At 45.8% G+C, this 24,245-nt stretch overlaps 1 protein-coding gene across 1 annotated transcript in view; it reads left to right on the top strand.

Moving 5' to 3' along the window:
* The first annotated feature begins 504 nt into the window (after positions 1-504).
* RERE (arginine-glutamic acid dipeptide repeats) overlaps positions 505-24,245 on the top strand; it is a 173,415-nt gene continuing 149,674 nt past the window's right edge. The window contains exon 1 of the mRNA XM_088066413.1: positions 505-647. The gene's annotated coding sequence lies outside the window, so the exon portion shown is untranslated. The remainder of the gene's footprint in view (positions 648-24,245) is intronic.

Raw genomic sequence — 24,245 nt, 5'->3', positions numbered from 1 at the left:
CGATGCCCGGGCAGGCACGGGCTGGGCTGGGAGCAGCAGGGGGACAAAGGCACCTCAAAACAACGCCCGTGCCGCTGGGGACAGCGATCATGAAACCGACCCGCAGAACGCGGGGAAGAAATGGAGGAAGGAAGGGAAGGAAGGGAAAGAAGGGAAGGAAGGGAAGAAAGGGATGGGGCAGAGGGAAGCGCTGCCGGGGCCGAGCCGCCCCTCCCTCACGGCCGCCTTTGTGCGCGGCGCCGCCCCCGCCTCCCCTCGCGTTTAAATCCCCTCCATCCCGCGCTGCCATTGGCCGGCGGGTCACGTGGAGCGGCGCGGCAGCCAATGGCGAGCGGCGATACTGGCGGGGCGCGCGGCCGGCGGCGTTGCTGGGCGCCCGCGGTGCGTGCGTGCGCGAGGGCAGGGGGGGGCGGGGGCAGCGCGGGACCGGCCGCTCCTCCTCCTCCTCCTCCTCCTCCTCCTCCTCCTCCTCCTCCTCCTCCTCCTCCTCCTCCGTCCCCTCCTTGTTCCCCGGGAAGATGCCCCTGGGCTGCCGCTGCTGAGGCACCGCGCGGGGTCCCCGCCGCTCGCTCCCCCCGCGCCGCCGCCGCCGCCGCTTTGTCCCGGCAGCGCCCCGGAGCGCCGCGGATGCTGTAGAGCCCGCCGAGGTGGGTGGGCGGCGGGCGCGCCGCGGGGCCGCGGGGCCGGGGAGAGGCCGCGGCCGCCCCCGGGGAGCGCGGGGAGGGAGGCAGGGAAGGAGGGAAGGAGCTCGCTCGCTCGCTCCGCCGGGGCTGCGGGGATGCTCCCGCGGGGACACCGAGTTCAGCCTGCCGGGGCTGGGCTCTGTGTGTGTGTCTGTGCTCGGGGGTTATTTGTTTGTTTTATCCGCGTTTCTTTATTTATTTCTTGGTTTTGCTGCTCGTCTGTCGTGTCTGCCTGATGCTCCGTAGGAATAATGTGCTCAGGAAAAGGCTTAACTTGTTACCCATCCAAATAAAGGGGGTGTATGACTTATATACGATTTAAATGCACGCAAACGGGAGAACGACTTAGCTGTTTAAAAGGCACGCTTGCTTTCATGTGTGTAGGTATGGAATCCTGAAATGAAGATTTTATGCAAATTGATTTAATCATAACATTTTCAGTGGCATAGAAAGGGGTGGGGTTTTCTCTCTTCTTCTTTTTTTTTTTTTTTTTTTTCTTTCGTTTGTTTTGTTTTGTTTTGTTCCCATTTCTCTTTCTGAAGCGTGAAAAGAAGATGCCCAGAATCAGGAAAGTAGTAGGAGGTAGACAACATTGGAGGCTTCATTGCTGAAACTGACTGCTCATGAAATTGTTGGGAAGAAAACAATATGATTCATTGTTGAGGTGTCTCTGCCCTTAGATTTATTTTTACAGGCTGCTTGCAGTTATTTTGGTTTGCTGAGTTCTTGTGTTGAGTTTTTCCTCGAAGCAGCAGCATTCTTGGAGATGATGAGGAGCTCAGAAGGTTTTTATGCAGTCAGCAGGCTGCTGTCTGATGGCTGTTTACTCCTGCCTTACATTGGCCAATTATTGAAATCAAAGGTGTTATTTTGTTTGTGCACCAGTGCAGCTGAATTGAGGAGCCTCATGCACTAGTTCATCCTGTTAGAATTCAGTAAAAATGTTTTCTCGGAACAGGTCTGAAGTGACAATTCAGGTAGTGTCCCTGTTCTGAAATGTGGGCTTTAACCAGATAAAAAAGAACATTGTTTCAAAAGAAGTTGGTTGTGAAAGGCACATGTCAAATTTTTGAATAACGTGCAATGTACATTTTTTTGTTGTTGTTGTTCTGGTATTTCCAGGCAAACATTTTGTTTTTTTCTTTTTCTTTTTTTTTTTCCTTTTTTCTCTTTTACCCAGCTCCCTTAGAATTGAGAAATCCATGGTGGTTTAGAGGCGTGGAAACGTTTCTATGATAATAAAAGCACTTCTGATAAAGACGTCTCCTCCTGCTTTTCGTGCTCGAGTTTGCCCCCATATGACGGAGGGGGTTGCTTTCCATGCCTGGCGGGGCCCAGGAGCGATTTGGGCTGGTTTTGGGTGTTTGTGGCCGCGGTCTGGAGGCAGGAGCAGGAGGTGGCTGCACACAATGCCCGGCCTGGGAGCTCATTGTTCTTCTGCGCTCGCCGCCTCCGGGACTCCGCTCTCTCGCACGGCGCCTTTTTCCGCGGAGCAGGGGCACAGAGAGCCCCGGGGCCTCTCCTGCCCCTTCCCTGCCTCCCCAGTACGGCCTTTTCCTGCCTCGGAGGAAGAAAACAGCGAATTAGCGGCTGAAGGGCGCCCAAACATTGCGTGTGCGCTGTGCTGCTGCCGCCGAGCCCCGGCAGCGGGAGCACGCGAGGTGAGGCTCGGAAGTGCACTCACTCCATGGAGCCCTCAACTTCCCTTCCTTCCCTTCCTTCCCTTCCTTCCCTTCCTCTCCTTCCTTCCTCTCCTTCCTTCCTCTCCTTCCTTCCTCTCCTTCCTTCCTCTCCTTCCTTCCTCTCCTTCCTTCCTCTCCTTCCTTCCTCTCCTTCCTTCCTCTCCTTCCTTCCCCTCCTTCCTTCCCCTCCTTCCTTCCCCTCCTTCCTTCCCCTCCTTCCTTCCCCTCCTTCCTTCCCCTCCTTCCTTCCCCTCCTTCCTTCCCCTCCTTCCTTCCCCTCCTTCCTTCCCCTCCTTCCTTCCCCTCCTTCCTTCCCCTCCTTCCTTCCCCTCCTTCCTTCCCCTCCTTCCTTCCCCTCCTTCCTTCCCCTCCTTCCTTCCCCTCCTTCCTTCCTCTCCTTCCTTCCTCTCCTTCCTTCCTCTCCTTCCTTCCTCTCCTTCCTTCCTCTCCTTCCTCCCTCCCATAAACACGCTGCTTGCTCCGGGGCTGTGTGTGCGAGGGGAGGACACATCACATAAAAGCCTGAGGATGACAAAAGCGAGGGGAAGTGCAGAGGTTCACTTCAGTGTATCCACGGTTTCCCTTCCTGCTGATTGTTTCGGCCTTTTGTTTTTCCAGCAGCGGCTGTAGAATTGTAGGATGTCTGGAGCTGGAGTGGAGCTCCACGATCCCCGAGTGCAGATCTTCCTCCTCGCAGGGCTGAGCTGGTGCTGAGGATGGGAAAGAGCAGCTGCTGCACGAGGGCTTGGGGCTTTGGCTGGTCAGGCTGGTGAGGCAGGGTCAGATCTCAGCTGCCTGCCTGGGGATGCTGAGTGTGCAGAAGGGAGTGAAAAATAACGTGGTTCTTGAGCTAAAGTTGCCAATGTGCTGGATCCTTTGGAAAACAGGAAACAGTGACTGTCACAGTTTAATCATGAGGTTTCTCAGGTTTGGTTGGGACTCTAGCTGACTTCAGTGTGTAATTGGGGTCAATGACTTCATTTTCCTTACCTGAATAGAATGTGGTGGTTGCCTCTGGGTTGAGGACACTTTTTGTGTGTTTTTCTCCCAGTCCCAGCTTTGGTGTGGCCGGGGACTGGTGATTGTGTGCATGGCTGCTGGGGTGGGAGCTCAGAGGGCTGGTGGAACACTTGTGCTGCCTCTCTGTGGCTCTGGGACTCCTGTGCCGTGGGAATTCGTTCTGTGCAGAGGCTGGGATGGAAAACTCTGTGCATGGACAGAGCTCCTGTGTGAAACAGGGAGCATTTCCTGGGCAGAAAAGGTGAGTGGGACCAGGAGAGACAGAGCTGTCCTCAGCGGGCATTCCTGGTGGCTGAGCAGGCAGTGATTTCTCTGCAGCCAGGGGTTTCTTTTACCTTGCTGGGCTTGTTTGCATGCAGAGCCCTTCCTGGGGAGTTGTGGCTGCAGGTTCAGGGCTGCCACAGCAAAAGGTGAGAGTGACAACATCGGTGGGGTTGAAGAGATGTGGTGTGTGTGATTTTTGAAGCTGTGCCAGGGGAGGGTCAGGTTGGATTTTAGGGCAAGGTTCTTCCCCCCGAGGGTGCTGGCACTGCCCAGGCTCCCCAGGGAACGGGCACAGCCCCGAGGCTGCCGCAGCTCCAGGACACAGATCCCAGGGATGCCCAGGCTGGGATTTTGGGGTGTCTGCAGGGCCAGGAACTGATCAGAGCTGAACTCTGATCCTCCTGGGTCCTTTCCAGCTCAGTCTGTGATCCTGTAATTGTTAGCACTGGTTGCAGCTTAGCTGAGAAAAAGGGCATTTTGATGTTGTGGTTTAATAACTGACTTTTTAAAATAACAATCTGTAGATTTATTCTCACAGCTCCAAAATGCATCTTTCTGTTGAAGCCACTCCGAGTGGTTGTTCCACCCATAAAGAACTTATTTCACTTTTGGGGGAGGGAGGGGCCGCAGGTGTGCTGGGAGCACATGGAATTTAGCGAGTATGTGTTAGTGGAGGGGGAATTGTGCCTTTTCCTCCCAAGCAGGGCTGTTCACACCCCGGGACTGCCCCAGGGCACCTCTGACTTCATCCGGAGCTGCGTGGGGGACCCTGCGAGCCTCAGTCAGTGCCAGGTTGCACTCTGCTCTTGGTGTGCGAACACAGTGCCCGAATTGTGCTAAATTTCTAGTTGGAAAAATAATGACAATTGGAAAACAATTAGTTATTATGTGATCCTGAAATGAGATGAGGGAGGAAGGACATAAATTAAAAAAGGGTGGCTGGGGTTGGAATTAACTATTAAAAAACCCAAACAAACCCAAAACCACCAACTCTAGGTTTCTAGTGAACTGGTATTTGGGTTTTTTGAGGTGGTGTCCTGCCTAGACTAAATATTTTTAATGTTTGGCTATTTTTCACTCCGGTTTTGCTATATACTGCAGTTGTCTCTGTTGCATGAGGTCTAAACAAATCATCCTGCTTGACTTAAAGGGATGCATACTCTCTGATTTTAGCTCAGAGCTTCAATTTAAATTAATGTGCTTAAAATATTTTAAAGTGAAACCTATCTTTGAACCATAACAGAACAAACCCTCTATTGATTTGAGACCTGTTTATTTAATGTGCTTTTTTTTCTCCAAAGCCGCCTGAGATGAAGTTTGCAGGTTACTGCTGTGGAGGTGGTGCAGGGTGAGTGTGATCAGCTGCACTTTGGGGATGGCTTTTCCAGCAAGCTGCTAGAGGAAAATCCGTGCCCTCCTTGGAGTGATAGAGGTGCTGGGGAGCAGGATGCACAAGGCAGCTTTGTGCTCTGGCTGTGGCTTTGCCAGCAGCGTTTTACACAGGCTTTGCTAATGTTGGTGGCTGTGCCCAAGTGCTCCTTTCAGAGAGGCTGATGGGGGAACAAAGGAGCAAACAAGATATGAATGCTGCACTGGCTCCTTGTGCCTTCGCAGCCCACAGGGGCAAGGGCTGCCTGGAAGGGACTGAAAAGCACAAACAGATCGAAATATTAGCCTGGCTGTGCCTGCCTCAATAGGTGTTGTGTGCTTCGGCTTCGGGTTGGTTTTTTAATGCAAATGTTTGTTAGTTCACTGAGCACCCAGAATTGTACGCTGACCTAGAGAAAAGTGAAACTAGTGAGGATGCAAACATCACTTTTCCCTCTGTGCCCAGCTGGGGTAATGATCACCTTTTTTTTTTTTTTGTTTTCTTTTTTTTTCTCCTGTGGAATTCTTAGAAACGTGTGTTTGGAATGTGCTGTATGGAGCTGCTGGTGTTTCTGTGGATTCGAGACAGAAAGGGTTCTATTTGCATTTGGCATCTTAGTTATGTTGGAAATGCAATTCTGAAAATGTGGATCACTTTAGGTATCACATAAATTTGATAGATGAAAAAGTAAGTTTTGATGATTGAGTTACTGAAAAATGGGCTATTCTCTATGTAGGTTGTCTTTTGTTCTTCCTACAGAACACAAATGAGAGGCCAGTTCACGTTATAAGATTCAGGATAAGTGGAAGAAAATGAGTGCTCATTAATTTTGAGGTCGTAGTTAATCTATGTATTTAATCTACTTGTCTGTAATAAAAAAAGTTTCTGTGGTATTATTAATCCCTGGTACTGAGAGTCAATTTTGGCCTGTTTCAAATATGTAACAGGATTTCTCTTTTATGATCACGGGTGTTTCGTGATCTTTTCTAGTACAGGCGGTGAGGGCTGGAGTGTAAATTTATTTTCCTGATCAGCAGAACTAATGAAGGTTCTGTTTTAGTGCTTCTGCCAAGGAGATAGGAGCTTGTAAGTCCTGAAGTTTGCTCCCTCCATCCCTGTGAAATCCTCTTTTTTCTTTCCACTGTCCTTCCTAGCAGTTGAGTGGACAATAACGTGGCTGTGCCTACGGGCTCCTGGCTGCCAAGCAAAACCCCAAATGCTGCTTTCTGTCTGGCCATGCCTTACTGGGGATGTAATTAATTAGAGAGTTTTTTCCTATCCATCTGCTGGCTTGCACAAAACTTTCAGGAATGTTGGTTATTGCTGAGATGACTGTCGTGGCAGGCTGGTTAGAAATTCATTATGCACTACAAGTTACTGGCATGAAATAAGAGAAGGAGGGAATTGGGGGAAGGGGGAAGTGAGGTGAATTAGGGAAGTTTGTTTTCTCTGAGGAAAGGGGATAAAGAGAAAGGAAGTTGTGTCATCCAGTGCTAATAAATATTTCTGTCAGGGTGATGAGCAGTGTCTCCTTTATGTTGGTCCTTTTCATGTGGCCAACTGCTTTGGGGTGGAAGCAGACAAGTTATTGGGCACTGGGCCCATCTTCCTGCAGATTCTCCTTTTTTTTGGGAGCTCTTTGGAAGCATTGTCAGGGTCAGCTGGTCTGGGAGCAGCATCTCCTACAGCTGTTAGTAAAATACATAGGGGAAACATCCTTGTGCTGTACTGAAAATGGATAAAACCAGTGAGGAGCAGAATTTCTTACCGGTGAGAGGTCATTGTTAAAACTTTTAGAAAACCCAGCTTTTTTTTTGGATTGATATGAATGTGTGTGTGTGTGTTTGTAGCATTTTCCCCACAAAAGTCAGCAGGTGTTCCGTGCCATGCAGGTTTCCCTGGTGCCAGTTTCCCTTCCCTGAAGGCCAGGTGACTTCCAGCAGCCCTTTTGTGTCTGTGCTTTAGGAAATGGCTCTGCACACTTAACTCAGAGTGCCTCTGACTCCTGGGATCTCAGCCCTGCACTCAGAGCTTGGCTCAGCACTCTTGTAGCACTGCCTGTTCCATAACCACCCCTGAACTGCATAAACTGACACATGGTCTCCGTTCAGCTAATATCTTTCAAATTTTAACAAAAACTAACCCAGAGAAGCCTTTTCTCTGTTGCTGCTGAGATCACAGTGGTCTGGAGGGAGCTGCTGGGACTTCACCGTGTTTTAAACCTGAGCACCTACAGTAATTACGTGGCTGCATTGCAATGTAAAGCAGGATGATCTAGACTTGAGTGTTTTGGTGTGGTGAAATAGAGAATTAAACCAGAATGTGATGGTTTACTTATTTTGGCAACCAGTTTATTTCCCTGGTTTAAAGAAAATGGCAAATTCAGTTAGTAATTAACTATGCATTATAGGGTGTTAGGGGATCAGCAGCTTTGTGCTAAATATCAAAGCTATTAAATATATGTGTTTAAGGATTATGAATCTTCTTAAACAAGTGCATATATGGCAGTAGTCTGCTGATGCCAGCATCCACAAGGGACTGGAATATGTTTACATGAAAAGTGTCATGAATATGAAAGAAGAAAGTGCTGTAGATCATGGAATTCTAGTGTTTTAAGGGCTGTATTTCCCCAAGAAAGACCCAGTAAAAAACGGTGGTGTCAGACAATTGGGACCTTCAGATGGGCTTTGAATGAAGGAAGAAGTTGAGGTTCATCAGGGCAGCTGATTCCTGCTTTGGGTGAAACACAATTTCCCAGTGGTTGTGTGTCCTTTGGTAGCTGGTACAGCCGTGCCAGGGGTGCAGCCTGGCTGAGAAGGAATGCAATGTCTCCGTTAAAGATCTTCTAATGAGGTCGGTGCAGGAGACTTAAACACTTAATCCTCATTTCTACAAACTGGGAGTGAGATGCCGGAAATCTAATTTATGTCTCTAAGGTCATTCATTTTCATGAAACTTAATAGACCTGGCTCTGACTGCTCTTTAAACCACTGAATTATGTTACTTGCCTTCCAACATGAACCCTTCAGATGAGAACCTTTACTCAATGATTCAACAAATCTATTTACCTGTACACTTAGAGATTCCTGTGAGTCAAATGCCCAGCTTGCCCCTCCTGTCTGTGCATGGTCAGGGAAACCTTGCTCTTGGAAGAAAACTGAGGCAGAATCCAGGTTCTCTTCTGCTCTGCTGGAACACTCCTGGCTCTTTGGGTGCTCCATCGGAGTTCTGAGCTGTTGGAGGGCAGTAGGTGAAAAGGCAGTGGTGCACAGAGTCTGGTAATCTGAATTTTTTAATTGTCCTAATTCATAGGGAGGTTCTGGGTTTATCAGTGACACGTTCCTGTATCACACACAGTCCTATGTGACTTATAACATGTTTATTTTGGATCTCTGCCTAGGTTTTTTTCCATAATTCTGCCCATTTTCCCACTGTAGACTTTGAGATTCTCCCTGTTATGGTTTTTGGTGATTAATGTGAGTGTTTGAGGATGTTTCTTTTCCCCCTGAGTCTCAGTCCCTGTCACAGCTCACCTTCCAGGGCTGGCTTTGTTAAACGGCCTGTAAACAGCATATCTGCTCATTCTTCTGGCTGGAAAAAGTCATTTGATTCTTATTTCCTGCTTGTCTTCATGCTGAATAGCCTCAGTCCCTCATTGTTGGGTTTTATTGTGTAAGCGCTTCTCTTTGGAGCGTGAGCAGCGCAACTGCTGCGCTCCTGTTCTCCGGCTCCGTCACCGCTCTCTGCAGCTCTGCCTCAATTAACGTGCTCTTCCCTGCGCTAATTAGTCATCAAATAACTCCTTGCACAGCTTTTGTCCCAAAGTAGGCGTTCAGCAAGATGTGGAATGTAATTACTTCTGTGTACGTGTAGTCAAGTCTTGGGAGTCCCCAGAAGTTACGTTCTCACTTCTCCTTGCTGGGCCTGTTCTGGTGAACTTTGGATGTTCTTGGAGAGAAGCGAAGGCTGGGAGGGATTCTTAGTGAATCCCTTGCTCTGTTTGAAACTGAACTCCATTCCTGTATTGGATCCCAAGGATTTTATGCTTAGGTAATATGTTTAGTTCCTGGAGCTGATAAAGGGTCAGGGTACCAGCAGACAACAAGAGAGCCTGGGAAGATTCCAGGCTGTTAATTCCTGATGAGAATTCAGATGTTGGTATCACAATATTTGGCTCCAGACACTGAAAAAACACAGAAAACTCGTTGCATGACCTTGAGCCAAGTAACTCATTGCAGTTTTGTTCTTCTGCTTACAAAAGAGGTGTGAGGGTACTTTGTTATCAGGGAGTTTTATTGCTGTTGGGCAATAAGAAAGTGCCAATTTGCTGTGTGTGTTTACTCTGCTAATCTAAAAATGTGTTTAACTTAGTTAAACACGACGTTTCCTTTTCACAGTGATCGTGAAACAGGCAGTTAATGTGTTAAGAACATAAATATATATAAGTATATATATATATGTAATGGTATATTTGCATCAGAACATGACTGAGCTGTTCCAATGTACTCCGGGTCACCACATTCTCACTGTGCCTTTAAGGCATTTTCTCTTCTTTTACTTAAAAGCTTAATTCTGATGGCAACTGTGTGTTGTATCTTTGGGTTTGTTATTTTGTGTCCCGATGTATCTATTTGGTATTACACATCCATAGCAAAGCAGTTCAGGATCTTGCCATACCAGCAGCTGTGGAGAATATCTAATTCCTTGGTATTGAATGGAAATTATTCTTCTTGTTTTTTTTAATGCCTCTTTTGTTAGATGCCAGATTTGAGCTATGTTAATTTCTTTTTTCCTTAAAAGTTTTAGAGGAAATTTCTGGTTTGCCATTTTCCGTTGTTTTCAGAACTCTTTTATGCTGTAATTCTTGTCCTGGATCGAGTTTGCCTTTAAAATAAGCTTTGCAGGAACAGTCTTGCCCTTGGTTTATGTATTTGTGCTTTCAGTGGAGCAGAAAGATGAGGCAGGAGAGCTGTGAGCATTCCTGGTGCTGAGTCCTGCCCTTGGTGTCCCTCCTGCTCCTGGTGGGCTCCTGCCGAGAGCACTTCCCAATCCATCCTGGAAATACTCTGAGGAACCTTCTCTCTTCCTCCTGAAGCTGCTGGGAGATGGGATTTCCCTTTCGGGTGCACAGAGGTGAAGTTCTAGATGCTGAATGAGCCTTCCAGGATGGAAAGAGGTGGAGCCACCCCACTGGAAGCTGAGGAAAGCCAGGGGGGTATTTCCTGTGTCCATGTTTGGTTTGAATAAAAATACGTTCTGTAGAATCCAGTTCAGTAGAAACATAATTTGCACCTCATTTAAATAAGGTTTTTTAAATCAGTCTGTGGTCCAGTGGGTGGATGAAGAATCAAATCTGTGTTCTCTCTTCCCTGGGGAGAGGAAGGGCGGGCTCCGGGGAGGAAAATTAGGCAGAAGAGATTAATACTTGCAGTGCAGGAAACACTGATCCCTCTGAGATCTAAAGTTGCTGTTTGAAGTCCAACCAGGTCTATTCTCTGTGTGCCTGGATGTGTTTTGGAGCTGCTGTGGCCTTTCTGTCTGGGCTGTGATTAGAGAAGAAGTGGTGGCTGTAGTGAGCTGGTGTCACAAGTAAAACCAAAATATTCTTTAAACACTAAAATAAAATTCAAACAATTATCAAGGAGCATGGCTGAGGCAGGAGAGTTTCCTTCAGTTCTGAGTGTACTTAAGCATGTGCACGAGTTTGCCTCATTTCTTGGACATGACTTATGTTTTCCCCCTCTAGCTGGGTTTCTTTTCGAGGTCCACTGCCCTCATTTTCCATTTCCAGACTTGAAAGGTACCTTGAAAGTACCTCTTGGCAGCAGCAGTGTCTTCAGTGCTCAGGCAAATGCCTCAAACAGTACTTGAAATTTTGATTTTTGTGTGGGCAGAACCTATTTGGGGAGCATCCTTAAGCATCCCTCCCTCGGCGATTGCTGCCTGCTTAGTTCCTTGATGTTCACAGTTCTCAGGTCATCAGTTCCTGTGCAGAAATGGGACTTGAGGGGCCACTCATCCAGAGCACAGTTTGACTTCTGCAGCTGTGGAGAAATGTCTGGTGTTTCAGAAGACTGCAGATGTTAAGTGTTTGTCAGGAGGAGCTGCTGAGCGTGGAACGTGCCTGATGTGCTTGCTCTGGTGACTTGATTAGCCCTGAATTTGGAGTGCAGATAAATCGGCTGTCAGGGAGGGCTGCCAGTGTTGTCTCTATAGCACAGTGCAATTTTTGGGGGGTTTTTTGTTGTTTTTTTTTTTTGTGTTTGTGTATTTTTTTTTAAGCCACTGGTATCAAAACAAACCTTGAGTGCTCTGGGGACTGAGCACTGCCTGAGTTGGAAGCTTTGACATTAGAGAAACTGCTTGGGGATGAGAGGTGCACTGGGAATCTGACATTTGGGGGTACCCCTGGGTACTGAAATGCATCAAATCATTTAAGAGGAGGGAGCTGCTAAATGCTGTTAGAGAGCAGCATCTGAAGGGGTTGCCTTCCACATGTGCAAGTCCTTCCTCTGAGGCACAGCACCCTCCTGGATCCCCGCAGGAGCTGGAAATCCACGGGAATTGCATTTGCCTGCTACAATTAGTGGAGTGTGTTCCTGAAAGGACAAAGCCTTTGTATAGTCTGGCTTTTTTGATGATGCCGAGCTTGAGGAAACCCACATTTCTCTGTAGTGGTAACTCATTCAGCTGTGTCTAAAATTTGATTCTTTCTTGTAGGAGGCAAAAATATGCCTTTAGTTCTCAGTGAAGTGTCAGAGCTAAAACACGTTTAAAGGAATCTGTGTTAGATCACAAGGTTTAATTTTGCTTGCTTGTGCACTTTTTTTTCTCCAGCATGGGATTTCTTGCTATTTTCTTGGTGTGAAAAAGAGCCCTTAGAGTGCCTTTCACCATGGCACAGTCTCATCCAAAAGAAAAAGGGGGGAAAAACGTGGAAAACTTATGGGTTTAGGGAATGTGCTTCTCCAAAAGAATGTGACAGCTCACCTACACATCACTTCATTGTGTGTGTGCCAGGAGAGCTCATCAGAGATGTATTTGCTCATCTGTGTTAGAGAGAATTCCTTCTGTGACTCTGAGAAACTGTAAAGCTCAGTTTCTCAGCTGGAGGTTGAGGTGAGAAGGTGATTCAGGTTTGGGACACGGGTGGGTGCCACTTGTGTGCAATTTTGGATTTCATTATTCGCAGGGCAGTGAGGAGCTGGACGCACCCCTGAGCACTCAGTGGCCATCGAGTGGCCAGTGCTGGCCTGCCTGGACTGCTTGTTGCTTGCCACACGTATGAGGCACTGACTGTGGTCAGAGGCAGCAGGAAAAGCTTTCTGGAGGCTCTCAGGCAGTTGAAAATATCCCTGACTGGGTTTAGGAGAAGGGGAAAGAGCTGTGCAGATGATTATTAGGGGAGCTTGGGAGTGCAAGTTGTATTTATTGGAAAGAAGCCAACTCTTAAACAGAACTGTAAAGACCCGTGCTCTGATCAGCTTTTGAATGTGGAAAGAGCTCCCTGGTCTGAATTACAGGGCTCTGGTTAAATGATTACATGAGGTATGTTTAAAAATAGCAAATGTCTTTTATGTCCAGTCAAATAAGGTTCTTGGCAGTCAAATGAAATCTATGTTGACTTCCATCTGACAGCCAAGTGACTCAAATTCTATGTTTCCTAAAGGAAAATGGCTTTTTTTTATTTTTACTTTCCGATTAATTCCATTGTAGCCTGTAACAATAAATAATCTTGTACTGGATTTTCTTTATAAAGTAGGATCCATAACTCTGCAAGCAAGCTTTAGTTCAGCTGTTTACAACGGGGGGGGTTTAGATGCTGTGCTAAGGCAAGTTAGAATTTGTGAGGGCTCTTTTTGCAGTGGGAAATGGTCTGTTGAATGCTTCTCTAGCATGTTCCTGTGCACTTCAGTTTGCCAGATTAACGGAGCTATTAATAATAGCCACTCCTGCTCCTCCAGCCTGAAAGAGTTGGTAAGCATGGAGCTATATGTAGTTTGTATTTTTAATTAAACTTGTACTGGGATTATCTTGTATTACCAGCTACCTTCTAGAAGATTATGTTCATAAAAGGTTCATGAGTTGTTAAGTGGAAGAGATTAAAGTGATTGTTGGCGTGTTAGTAGAATTATTTGTTGCCTACGCAGCATTTGTTCATAGCTTTAATTTGCCAGTAATGGCAGACAAGTAAAATGCAAGCATCTGACTTTTAGAATCTACACTAGCTGACAAAACCAGGCCGTATTTCAGAGTGATTGTCTTTTTTATTATTGTTCTTCTAATGTGATATTTGGCTGTTTAGAAGTATTGAGTGGAAGAATATTGTTTTCAGTGTTTTCGGCGCTCTTACGTTCTGGTGATGTTCTTAACGGTGTGACCAGAAATGTATTTTATTAAAAAATGGAAAACCACTTAAAGCGTGGAGGGGATAAAGGAGCACAAAGAACTGATGAGCAGATGCTGGAGGATATGGTTTCTATTATAGTGGACTTGTAAATCCTTGCTGTGTTGGTCATTTAATCAATATAGGAGAGGTGTTGGAGGGATCCTGTGCTTAGGGAGATAATGTCTTTAAATGCAGTGCTTAGGATGATTTTATGCATCCAAATCTATTTAGAATGAACTGTGAAATAGGTCGGGCAGTGCTGAAGAATACAGTGGGTGTCTCTGCCGTTATCAAAACCCATTAGTGAGTTGTGCCGTGCCTGAATGGCTGTCATTGTGGAGCTGGCTCCATCCCGGAGCAGGGAGTGCCTGGCCTCGTTTGGGGGAAGAACGGTGCCTGTGTGCCCCGGCAACAATGGTGTACAGTGTGAATAAACATCTGCTGGCCTTCAATAATGCATGCCAGGCAGCTTGGGGAGCTCCAGCCTGCACTCGCGTGTCTTTTAGACCCAGCAAGTTCAAACGAACAGGGCAAACTTACATTGTGAGATTCTGCACAGATGTGCTGTGGACGCGGGAGTTGTTACCTCCAAAGATGATGTGTGGGGTGAGTTTGTGTGTGCACTGTGATAATGGGTAGAGTAAAGCCAGTTTTCAGTGCCTTCAGGGGTGCTGTGGGAATGTGTTGCACTGTTCTGTTCTGGATGTGGTGTAAAAAAAATAAAATTATAAAAATATATATATGTTCCTATCTTCCTTTTGCCAAGAAGTTGCCTTGGAGTTGTTTGGGTGTGTGTGGCTGGGGAGGAGCAGGCTGGTGCCAGCCCCAGCTCCTCGTCACTCTGGCTCTGGTGTCCAGCTCTCCAGTGCTGAGATCTCGAGATGATGAAGGATTCCAATGTTAATTGCTCTTCGGTTGCCAGAAATGTATTCTGTTAACAATATGTGCAATTTGTGTCCCTGCAGCTCTGCCTGTGCTGGCACTGCCAGCTCTTAGGGACTGCTCAGGGGTCGTGTCCAGGGCTGGGATTAGCTGGAAAGCTCACGCAGCACTGACCATTCCCAGGCTGCTCTTTGGAACTGGGAAAAGGCAACTCCTGTCTGGAGCAACCTGAAAACCCAGATTTTCGTGGCCAAGCTTGTGAGAGGTGCATCTCTGTGTTTGGGAACGTAACTGCTCAGTTTCTCCATGCTCCTCAGCCAGGCAGCATGTTCAGAACAGTGTCCAGTCACCACAGGCCAGTCACCACATGGTGGCAATTTTCTCAGGGAAGGAATCTGTGGATAGAAAGCCTGAACTTGCCTTGCTCGAACATGAAGAATGCAAGTGTGCTTTAAGTTAGGATGTGAACTACACTGATGGCTCTGCTTTGCAGATGTGGTGAGTTTGAGAAGGTCTATAGATCACAGGAGACTATCAAGAAATTACCATTAGCTCTGTCCTTGAATTTAGTATTTCATGCATGTCTAGCTGGTAAAACGCTAAATGCAATTTTTTCAATTATAAAGGCTTAGCAAGGCTTAGAGATGATTTTCTGAGATTCTAAAATATGTACTATTTAATACATAATGCAAAAGGAAAAGCTGGTTTCTTAATGTAAGAACACGAAAATGGAACCAGCTGCAATGTTATGCCACCCTGGTGCAGCTTTGATGCTGCACTTTTAGCAGTGGATTAAATATTGATACCTCTTTCTGCCCCCTCACCTCCCAGTACACTTAAAGCTTTTGCCGTTGTTTTTAAGTGTTTATAGAAGAGCTCATCAAGTTTCTGTAGTTTTTCCCCACTAGATTTTTGTGAAGTATTAAGGGTTTATGTTTGTAGTTTAGGGGGAAGAATGTGTGAGCAATTCTCTTCTATAAATACATGGATCTGTCGGTGAGCAGGAGAACTGCAGGACTGTGTAAGCTCCACGTTAATATGGGTAGGGAGGAGCATGATGTCCCTTGGCTGCAGCAAGATCAGACCCCAGATCAATTAAACAGTATATGAAATTAAACTATAAAATGGAAAATAAATGTGTGATTATATCACAAATGAAAGGCAGATGTGAGGAGCCCAGGGATTACATGGGCTGGTATGAAAACATCTGATGCTTGTTTGAACTGTCTATTAGCTCTCAAGTGTGAGTTACATCCCCCTGAAACTGTTCAGGGTGCTGGGGAAAAGTTCCTGTACTGCCAGGGATTAGGGAAGTGAGGAGGTTAAGAGGAGATTTATAATATGTGTTGGAATATTCTGCTAGGAGTGGGAACACCGAGTTCAGCTGGACACGGAGCTGCCTGGCAGGGGCAGTTTTCACGGTGTCCCTGGTGGCCTCTGGCTCCCTGTAGCCCTTGGACTTAGCTTAGTCCATCACCAAACTCCTCAACATCTGTAAGCTGACTTGTGTTTCTGACACAGATTCACTGAAGGGCCTTTCCCTGCTACCAGAGAAGCTGAAATTTCCCCATAGTTAATAGAATTGTTTTAGTGAGCTAAAGGTGGCTGCAGCATTATAACTGGAGTTGGATCAGGATCACTGGAAATGTTTCTAGGTCCTACTGTAAGCTCTGTAAAATACTTGGTGTGCTAAATCCTTATGTCTTTATTTAGTCCTCGTTGTGGTGGAAATGAAGTCGGTGGCAGATGTTGCAGGACTGGCCCATACTGACCCAAATATCAGCAAGCTAAATTTATTCTTTTTTCAGTTTTTGTACATTGCATTGCCTTGCTTTTTTCTACCCTGGAAATGGAAATTGTGCCTGACTTCAGCTGCAGGATCACATCAGTGACGTTCCAGGGACGGGAGGCAGTCGATATTCCCCGGTCCTAATAAAACGTGGCAGCTTTGCAGTGACAGCCCAGGATCACGGGAGGCTCTCACGTTTACAGCAGTGCCAGGAAGAAACCTTCTGACCTTGTTTTTCTGAAGAACCACGAGACTTGGGTGATGCTGTGGGTGATTCCTGTAAGGCAGGTGGTTCCTCTCCACCTGGCTCCTCCTGGCTGTTCCTGCTGGAGCAGTGGGGAACAGTCGGTGCAGGGAGTTTGGGTGTTCCCCACAGCCCGGCTGCTTCTTTGCATTGACTCTGCTGTGTGTTGGGGTGTGTGGAGTGGATTTATCTGTGCCTCGCCTGCTGAAAGCTCTGCTGGGATGGGGAGGGGTGGTGCTGTGAGAAACCACTGCTCCAGAGCTGCTCTGGGAGCCAGGCAAGGCAATAAAAGTGCAGCTCCACGGCAGAATGCTCTGTTCTGAAAAGCAGCGTGAGGAGAGAATAGTCATATTCTGTGACAGCAGAATCAATAGGGCCTCTGTGGAAACAAATGAGAGTTTTATCTCTCCAGGCTATTGTTGAGGGCAGACTGAGGCAAATGTCTAATGGGTTCATGCTTTTGAAATCATTCTGTAACTGTAAGGGAGAGGAACATGCTTTTAAAAATGGAGTGAGCAATTATGAAAAGGAGGTTACTCTGCACTCCTGGAAATGGTGTTTTGTCGGGGCTGGGTGTCGGAGGAGCAGTCACAGCTTCCCCAGAGTGTGGGGCTGTGTGTTTACACTCGTGTGGGTGGATTTGTGTGCCTGTGAAACCTGTGTGTCTGTCCTCAGCAGAGCCGAGCCTGTGTAGAGAGGTAGAACCCCTGGTTTCCCTGGGAATACCTCTGCAATTAGAGCCTCAGAGAGGCACAGACCATTTGCCAGCATCCCTGTCATCCCTGAATGTTGGCATTTAGCTTCTCCCCCAGGATGGCTCTGAGGAGTGTGTGATTCTCAGGGTGCTGATCAGCTCTGAACATGCTGTTCTGCAATCAGGAGCCCATTACTGACTGCAGAGGTGTCCATAAATATTTGGGAACGGGGATGGTAACAGGGATTACTCACAGGAACGCTGTGGTACATGGGAGCAGTGAGGAATGGGCTGTTCTGAGCGTTTCCTGCTCAGATGAGAGCAGATGAGAGGAACAAATGATTTGAGAACACAACATTCACATGCACAAAGTGTTACCATAAGCTGCACTTGGATACTGAAAACCTGTGATGCTTCTGCCAGCTCGTGAAATTCTTGGGTTGTGGGGTTTTTGATACAAAACCTGGGAACGTGGGGATGCTCTGTGCTTGTTTTTGATAAAATAACTGGATAATGTGATGTTTTGGCCAGGCATGCAGCTCACTTTAACTTCGGAAGGAAGAGTGAGAAATTCCAGCTGGAATTTCTTGTTTATACAACACATGTGCTGAAGCTCTTTGCCTCTTCCTTACATATATATATATGTGTGTGTATATATATATATATATGTGTGTGTGTGTGTTTATGTATATATATATATATATATATCTGTGTGTGTATATATATGTATATATATGTGTATATATATAGCTGTGGTGCTGATTATGCAAACAAGGAGAGATGAGCACTCACTGGATTGCCAGGGTTGTTCGAGCTTCAGCAATTTATTCAAACTTAGCAATTTCATGTAAGATGGGAGATGTTTACTTTGGCCATTTGCCAAGTTTGAAACTTACTGGTTTTGTTTTTAAAACACTTGGAGGGCCAAAAGCCTTTGTTACATCCTCACTTCTGTTACTGGAGTGGGAACCAGGAAAGAAAAATCCTTTTTTTTTTCTTATTTTAAATGAAAGAATAGCCTGAGTTTCAGAAATACTAAGCTGAAGTGATTTTTTTTTCCTCCCCCTTTTACCTTGTCAAATTAACATGATTGCATGTTTCACTTTTTATGCTAAGGAGTTTCTGATCTTCAAAGACAATTTTCAAAAAGACATGCTGGTTCAGCCAAGGAGACTAATATTTTAGGAGGAATATTACCAGTAATAAAAAGACAGAGTTATGATAGTTTGCATTAATTTTAATAACTTTTTGTGCAGCTCTGGAGTCAAGATGTGAGAAATTAAAGGGAGACAGTTCTTGCTTGGGCTGCAGTGCGTTTGTTGCTGCATTATCTCCTGCAGACATGGGAAAGGCTGCAGGGCTCCAGAGGGGTCACTTCAGGATCCCTGGGTGGCAGTGGCACCATCCTGCATCCCTTCAAACAGGACAGCACAAACATTCTCCTGCGTTTCAGGAGCATTTGGGGTAGCAGAGGGTAAAACAGTAATGTGATCTGTGCTGCTTCCATCCTCAGTAATTAGCTATGCAAGTTGATTCCTTTAAAACAGCAGGGTCAAAAATAAAAATACCAGTTCAGTGTCCACACCGTGTGTGTTTTCCAAAGAGATGTAAAATCAGAAACACTTTAAATGTGGGGTGTAAGTAGACTGTCTAATGAGTTCCTGTGAAATGTCAAATCTCATTTATCCTGGTAACCGTCAATAATGCAGCAGATGTTTTGACTGTATTTGGTTTTGTATTAAATTAAACATAGGCAGGGGTGCATGAAGTTTGTCATTAATGCTGCCAGAGCTGGTGCTGTGACAGCCCCTCTGTTCTGGGGGTTTGATGTTGCTGCTGTGTGTGACTTGTGTGTTTGGAGGTGTCTTGCCTGTAGTAAAGAATTGCTCTGAAATTGCTTGTCTTCATTCAGCTGAGCTTATACTCAAGTTAAAACTGCTTTGAACCGATTTTTTTCTTCCAGCCTGTCAATCAGGTCTTACATTATTAGTTTAGTGAGTAATTACATTCACTGTTTGCATTTTACTCGCTGAGGTGGAGGCAAGGTTCTAAACGGTAATAATTAGATATAATACCTGTGTTGTGAGGTAAGCAGGAAACTTCAAATGCCTCGGATCTTGTAGTTAATGACACCTCTGTCTGGGATGCAGCCCCCTGGGACCGGGTAGTGAGGAGTTCTCAGCCTTTGCAGGTGGGGAGGGATGTTTTTGCTGGGCTCAGCCCTGCCCTGGCTGCTCAGGGGGGAAGGATCTGTCCTGACTCTGAGCACGGGGTAATTAAGATGGCAAACCTTGGAGACCCAGCATCCCCTCCCTCCCTCCTTAGAAAATCAGTTCCATCATTGAAACAAGACTTGAAAAGCGTGCTCTGAAGCCAGAATAAACACCCTGAAATTTTTATCATAATGTTGCTTTTAAAAGTCCTAAATGTCCTCTATTTAAAATGAAATTCTTTTGTATTAACCTGCTTTCATATGCTAGCTTTCACCAGACTGCAGAATTGCCTGATTTGACTTTCTAATGTAACTGTAATGAATCTTCTGGGAAATGGAGCGATTGAGTGCATACACTGTGCAACTCCATTGTGAAATATTCTGTTAGATCTGCTAGATTCCTGATTTTATTTTTTCTAAGGGGTGGGGTGTCCCTGTCAGGTATTAAAATTGAAACCAAATGCATTCTCTAGGGGGCTTGGGGAGCTCAGGCACTCCAGTGGGTAATATTGCCTTGATTAAATGTTTGCAGCACCACACACATAAATACGCTGGGTGATGGTGGCACAGTTAGATTAAATTCAAAGGCGTGCATTTGGAGAGAAAAGAATAAAGATGAAATTTATTGGCAGATACCTGTGTAGCTCCTTTGAATACCTACAGGACAGATTATTTTAAAAAATGTATCAAAGTGCACACAAAACTCTACACGGGGAGTGTATTTTTGTGCTAAAATGCCACCTTCTTCTGCAGCTGTACTTGCACAGTGTCTGCCTTGTGAACAAAACGACCCTTTGAAGAATATTGCACATATGATATGTGGAAGGGAGGGGAGAATCCGAGTATCCAGTGCTCAGCTTGGCACCCAACAGCCATTCCTTTCATCCTCTGATTTCAGGGCTGAAATGCCCATTATTTGCACTCTTTGCAGTCCACTCCCAGGGAAGGCCAAACCCAATTCTCTGTGTCTTGCCTGTCTGGATGCCTTTTAAAGTCGTATATATAGTCTTGGGGTTTTTAGTTCCTGGATATTTGGCCTTTTTCAGTTTCTTTTTGTCGTTTCTCCATAAAGTTTTCAAGTTTACAAAATACTGCCAGTACCATTCAGCTTAGTTCTGGTACTTGAAAAGGCCATACCTGGGGAAAAAAAAATTGTGCAGCCCACGTGGGCTTGTCGGCTGTTTGAGAGGTGAGTGGAAATCACATTTCCAGAGCAGTGGTGAGTGGAAATCACCGAATCTCCTGCACATCTCTCGGTGGTGGCTTTGGGAATGGGGTCATGATGCATCCTCCAGCAGGGGGGACAGGAAATGTTGGTGGTTGGAACTTAAGGCAGCAAAATAATCGAAGGGAATTATCTCTAAGTGCCAACTTCCAGCTCGGTGGCTGATACAGCTTCTCCTGGGAGGTCAGTGCTGCTTAAAGGGACTTTTCCCCACTGCATATTCACCTGATAAGAGCTGATCTGTTCATTCAGAGCAGCTCTGTACAGTGCCCTTTTCCTGAAAGTAATGGAAATTGCTGTGAATAAAACTAGGCACAGTTTATATATCTGTGGGGAAGAAAATCAATATTTTCTTTGGGATCTGATGTTGAGTCCACTTAAATCTGTTTAACTTCAAAATGCAGGTAGTATATTGTAAGATGAAGACAGATAAGTACAAAGCAGGTTCTCAAGCCTTGGAGAATGTTAAAAATTCTACATTTTTCCTGAGATAACCTTTTTCTTCTGTCAGTTGAGTTGGGCAATTGAAATAAAGGCTGGAGTTGCACAGAAAAGATGTTCTGTGAGCTTATCTCCAAATTGTGTCAGCGTTTTCTGCTCCCCCCTCTCTCCAGGCTGGTTTCCTTCCATCCCAGATTTAATTCCTGGAATGCAGTGTAGGTGATGTCCCTGTGCTGGGCAGGGACTGGGGACAGGACTGGGGCACCCCAGTGTCCCCCAGTGTCCCCCAGTGTCCCCCAGTGTCCCCCAGTGTCCCCCGCCCACACCACGAGCACCCTGCCCAAACCTCCCTGCCGCTTGTTGCCATTTTGCATTCTGTTTTGGTAATCACCCTTGATAAAATGGCTTTATTGTTCGCTGATCAGGTGTATCCTGACATAAATAAAACATTGGCAGTAATTGGCTGTGACAGCTCCGCCGCTGCCGCCCCTCCTGGCTCCGGCAGCTGCGGGAGCCCCGGCCCCTCTCCCCGGGGTAATTGGCTTTGACGGGCTCTGGTTGCTGCAATAATACTGATCCATGAGCCTGTGTGAGCTGCATAATGCCTCCAGGATTTTGTACCCATCAATATGTCCTCAGCTTGAATCATTTTTTTCATACTTTTTCCGTGGCAGTTTATTAAAAGGAACGCTTGCTGCATTTACAGCGTGTTTGGTATCTACACAGCCTCAGCTGTCATGGCAGATGAAAACACCATCCTGCAATTCCAAACCCTCCTGTGTGCCTGCTGCTGATACAAAGAAAACCCCCCTGCAATTGCCCAGAGACACTTGCAGTTCAAGTCTCTTATTTCTGTAGGTACATTGATGTTTAGAACGATCTGTGATAATAAAACGCGATAATCTGTTGGCAAGAGCACAACTGCTTTTGTTTGCAAAACTTAATAAGCTGTGAGACAAACACAGAAATATGCAAAGGCAGAGCTGTACGTGCTAAGTGAGGCCTGACAGTTTCGGTTCTAACCACAGCTGAAGGCGTACTGACTTGTTTGCTACCTTGGGTAATAACTCAGATTTCTTTTGTGGTGTCTGGTGGAAAAAAAAAATATAAATCAAAATCTTGTATTTGCTGGTATTGGATCACACTTGATCTTATTAGGACATTCTGAGAAATGTAAATGGCAGCAAATCCAGCTTGGTTGGATCCTAATCAGCTGCAACACCAAAGTTATTGGGTTCTTAACCAGAATTGGCACACAGAGCTGAAATTCATTAAAAGTAGTTCTTAAAGTGGGATTAGTTTTTCTCGGTTGCAATTACTGCTGGCTCATCACGGAAAGCAGAATTTCTGTGGGTGAAGTGTGGCCAGAGTAATTCACTGTCTCAACAGGAATCGTGACTCTTTTGGGAAGGAAGTTTGTGTAAATATCCCTGGAATTTGTTCCCTGATAAACTCGGGGCTCTCTGCTTAGGGAATAATTTCTGAAGGATTCCAGGAGTGGTTCAGGAGCCACTACAGAGCAGCCCAAGTGTGCAGTGGCTGAGAAGAAGATATTGCTGCTCCTGAAGAGGATCATACTCCTGGCTTGAAGTCAGATGCTCCTGGAGAGCCCCAAGGCAGCTTTGCAGTGTGGTGGAGGCTGGAGGATGATGCATCCTTGGGAATGGGCTCAGGCAAAGGGCAGGGATTTCATCTGCTTGTGATTCAGAACTCTGCTCATTCACTAAAATCACCTCTTTATTTTTTATTTGGAGCTTAACCGTGCTGATTCTGACACGGGTTATGGGTTTGCAGTGGTGCAATACCCCAGTGCTGATGGCTCTTGTGGGGGAATAGCAGATAACTCGTGTTGGGATAATCTGCATCTTTATTTTTAGAAACAAAACCCTTCCCAGAGAAAGAAACCCTCTGCTTTCATTATGTCATTGTGGGAACGTCTGGCAAAGTTTTAGCTCCTTGTTTCACGCACTCAGCTGTGTCTTGATACTGGAAATAAAAGTTGTGTGTTTAATTATGTGCTGTGGAGAGGAGGTTGATGATCAATGCCTGGCTGCCTGTTCGCTTTTGGGTACCAGCTTTCCCTGACAACAAAAAATGTTTCCTGCTCAGCTCATATTTTGTTTTTATAATGCTTTGGGTCTTGAACCTTCAGGCAAAACCCTGAAGCAAAGTATTCCTCAACTCTGTTCCTTCCACTGGTGTTGGAAAAGTGGAAAAGGTACTGAAATGTCACTCTTTCCACTAGGTGAACTCACAGTGCAAATAAAATTTCAGAATGAGATTTCCCTTATTTTTTGGAAGATTATCTCTCCTGAAAATTGCAATAATCACTTGGGTACAAGCTTTTCAGAGGCAGGAAAAGCCAGTTTCAGGAGCTCACTTCTGCATTCTGAAGTATTTAGAAACCAGAATGTGGCAGGGTAATGTTTGAATCCCTTTTCAGCTTGTGTGCACTGTGAGCACTCGTTCTGTCCCACTGGACACTGCAGATCATCCTCTGTGTTCCAGACAAGCCTGAATTTGAGAACATAAGGATATTTCAAACCATTCAGCCTCTTCTGTAGTCTGGCATTTTTATCCACCCCATCCCAGGAACCAAAACCAGGGAATATCAGTTTGTCAAATATACCCAGCAAAGTCTTAGGAATTAAAAATAGCAAAATGCAATTACAGGGTAATTGATGAATGTAATTAGATGTAGATTTGACCACAACTAGGTTCTGCAGCATTAGCAATTTAATTACAAAATGCCTTGTGATTGTAAAACTAGCAAGAAATACTTTGCTGGTAGCTGTAGCTGCTCTTTCACATCCTGTTTTTCACAAAATCAGCTTTAGGAGCCATCATATGAACAAGTGAAATATTTAAATTTGCATCAGAGCAAATCTTGCTCTGGAAACTTAAGCACAATTCAAAATTGCTTAAAAAACTTCAGGAAAGTAGCATCACAGCTTTAGAGTGTTGCATAGAGGTTGGATTTTATCCATCTTGTGACGTGCCAGCCTGGGAGTTCTCTCGGGGTCCTTGCCCAGCATGGCTCTCCTCACTCATCACCCTTCCCTCTGGGTCTCCTCCTCTCACCAGGGCAGCAGTGTGAGTCTCAGCACTTATTTCAGGAGCTCACCCTGCCCAGGTAATTTTTTAAAAGCTGTTTTTAAGCTCATCTTTATTGGCTTAACTAAACCCCTTGGCTTGGAACTTGGATTTCAGCATTGGTGTGGCTGAAGAGCTTTGTACAGGAGGAGGAGGAGGAGGATGAGGATGAGGATGGCGTGTGCTGGGTGCAGAGCAGTTACTGCCTGTGCTGCTTTGGGGTTTTAGTGATTTTATTCATTACCAATGTCTTGGAAA

Source organism: Pseudopodoces humilis, chromosome 24 (genome assembly GCF_049639895.1).
Source record: "Pseudopodoces humilis isolate 2021_Gansu_Grassland_sample_001 chromosome 24, ASM4963989v1, whole genome shotgun sequence".
NCBI lineage: Eukaryota > Metazoa > Chordata > Aves > Passeriformes > Paridae > Pseudopodoces > Pseudopodoces humilis.
Note: the sequence above shows the minus strand (reverse complement) of the source record. Positions and strands in the feature narration are given on the sequence as shown.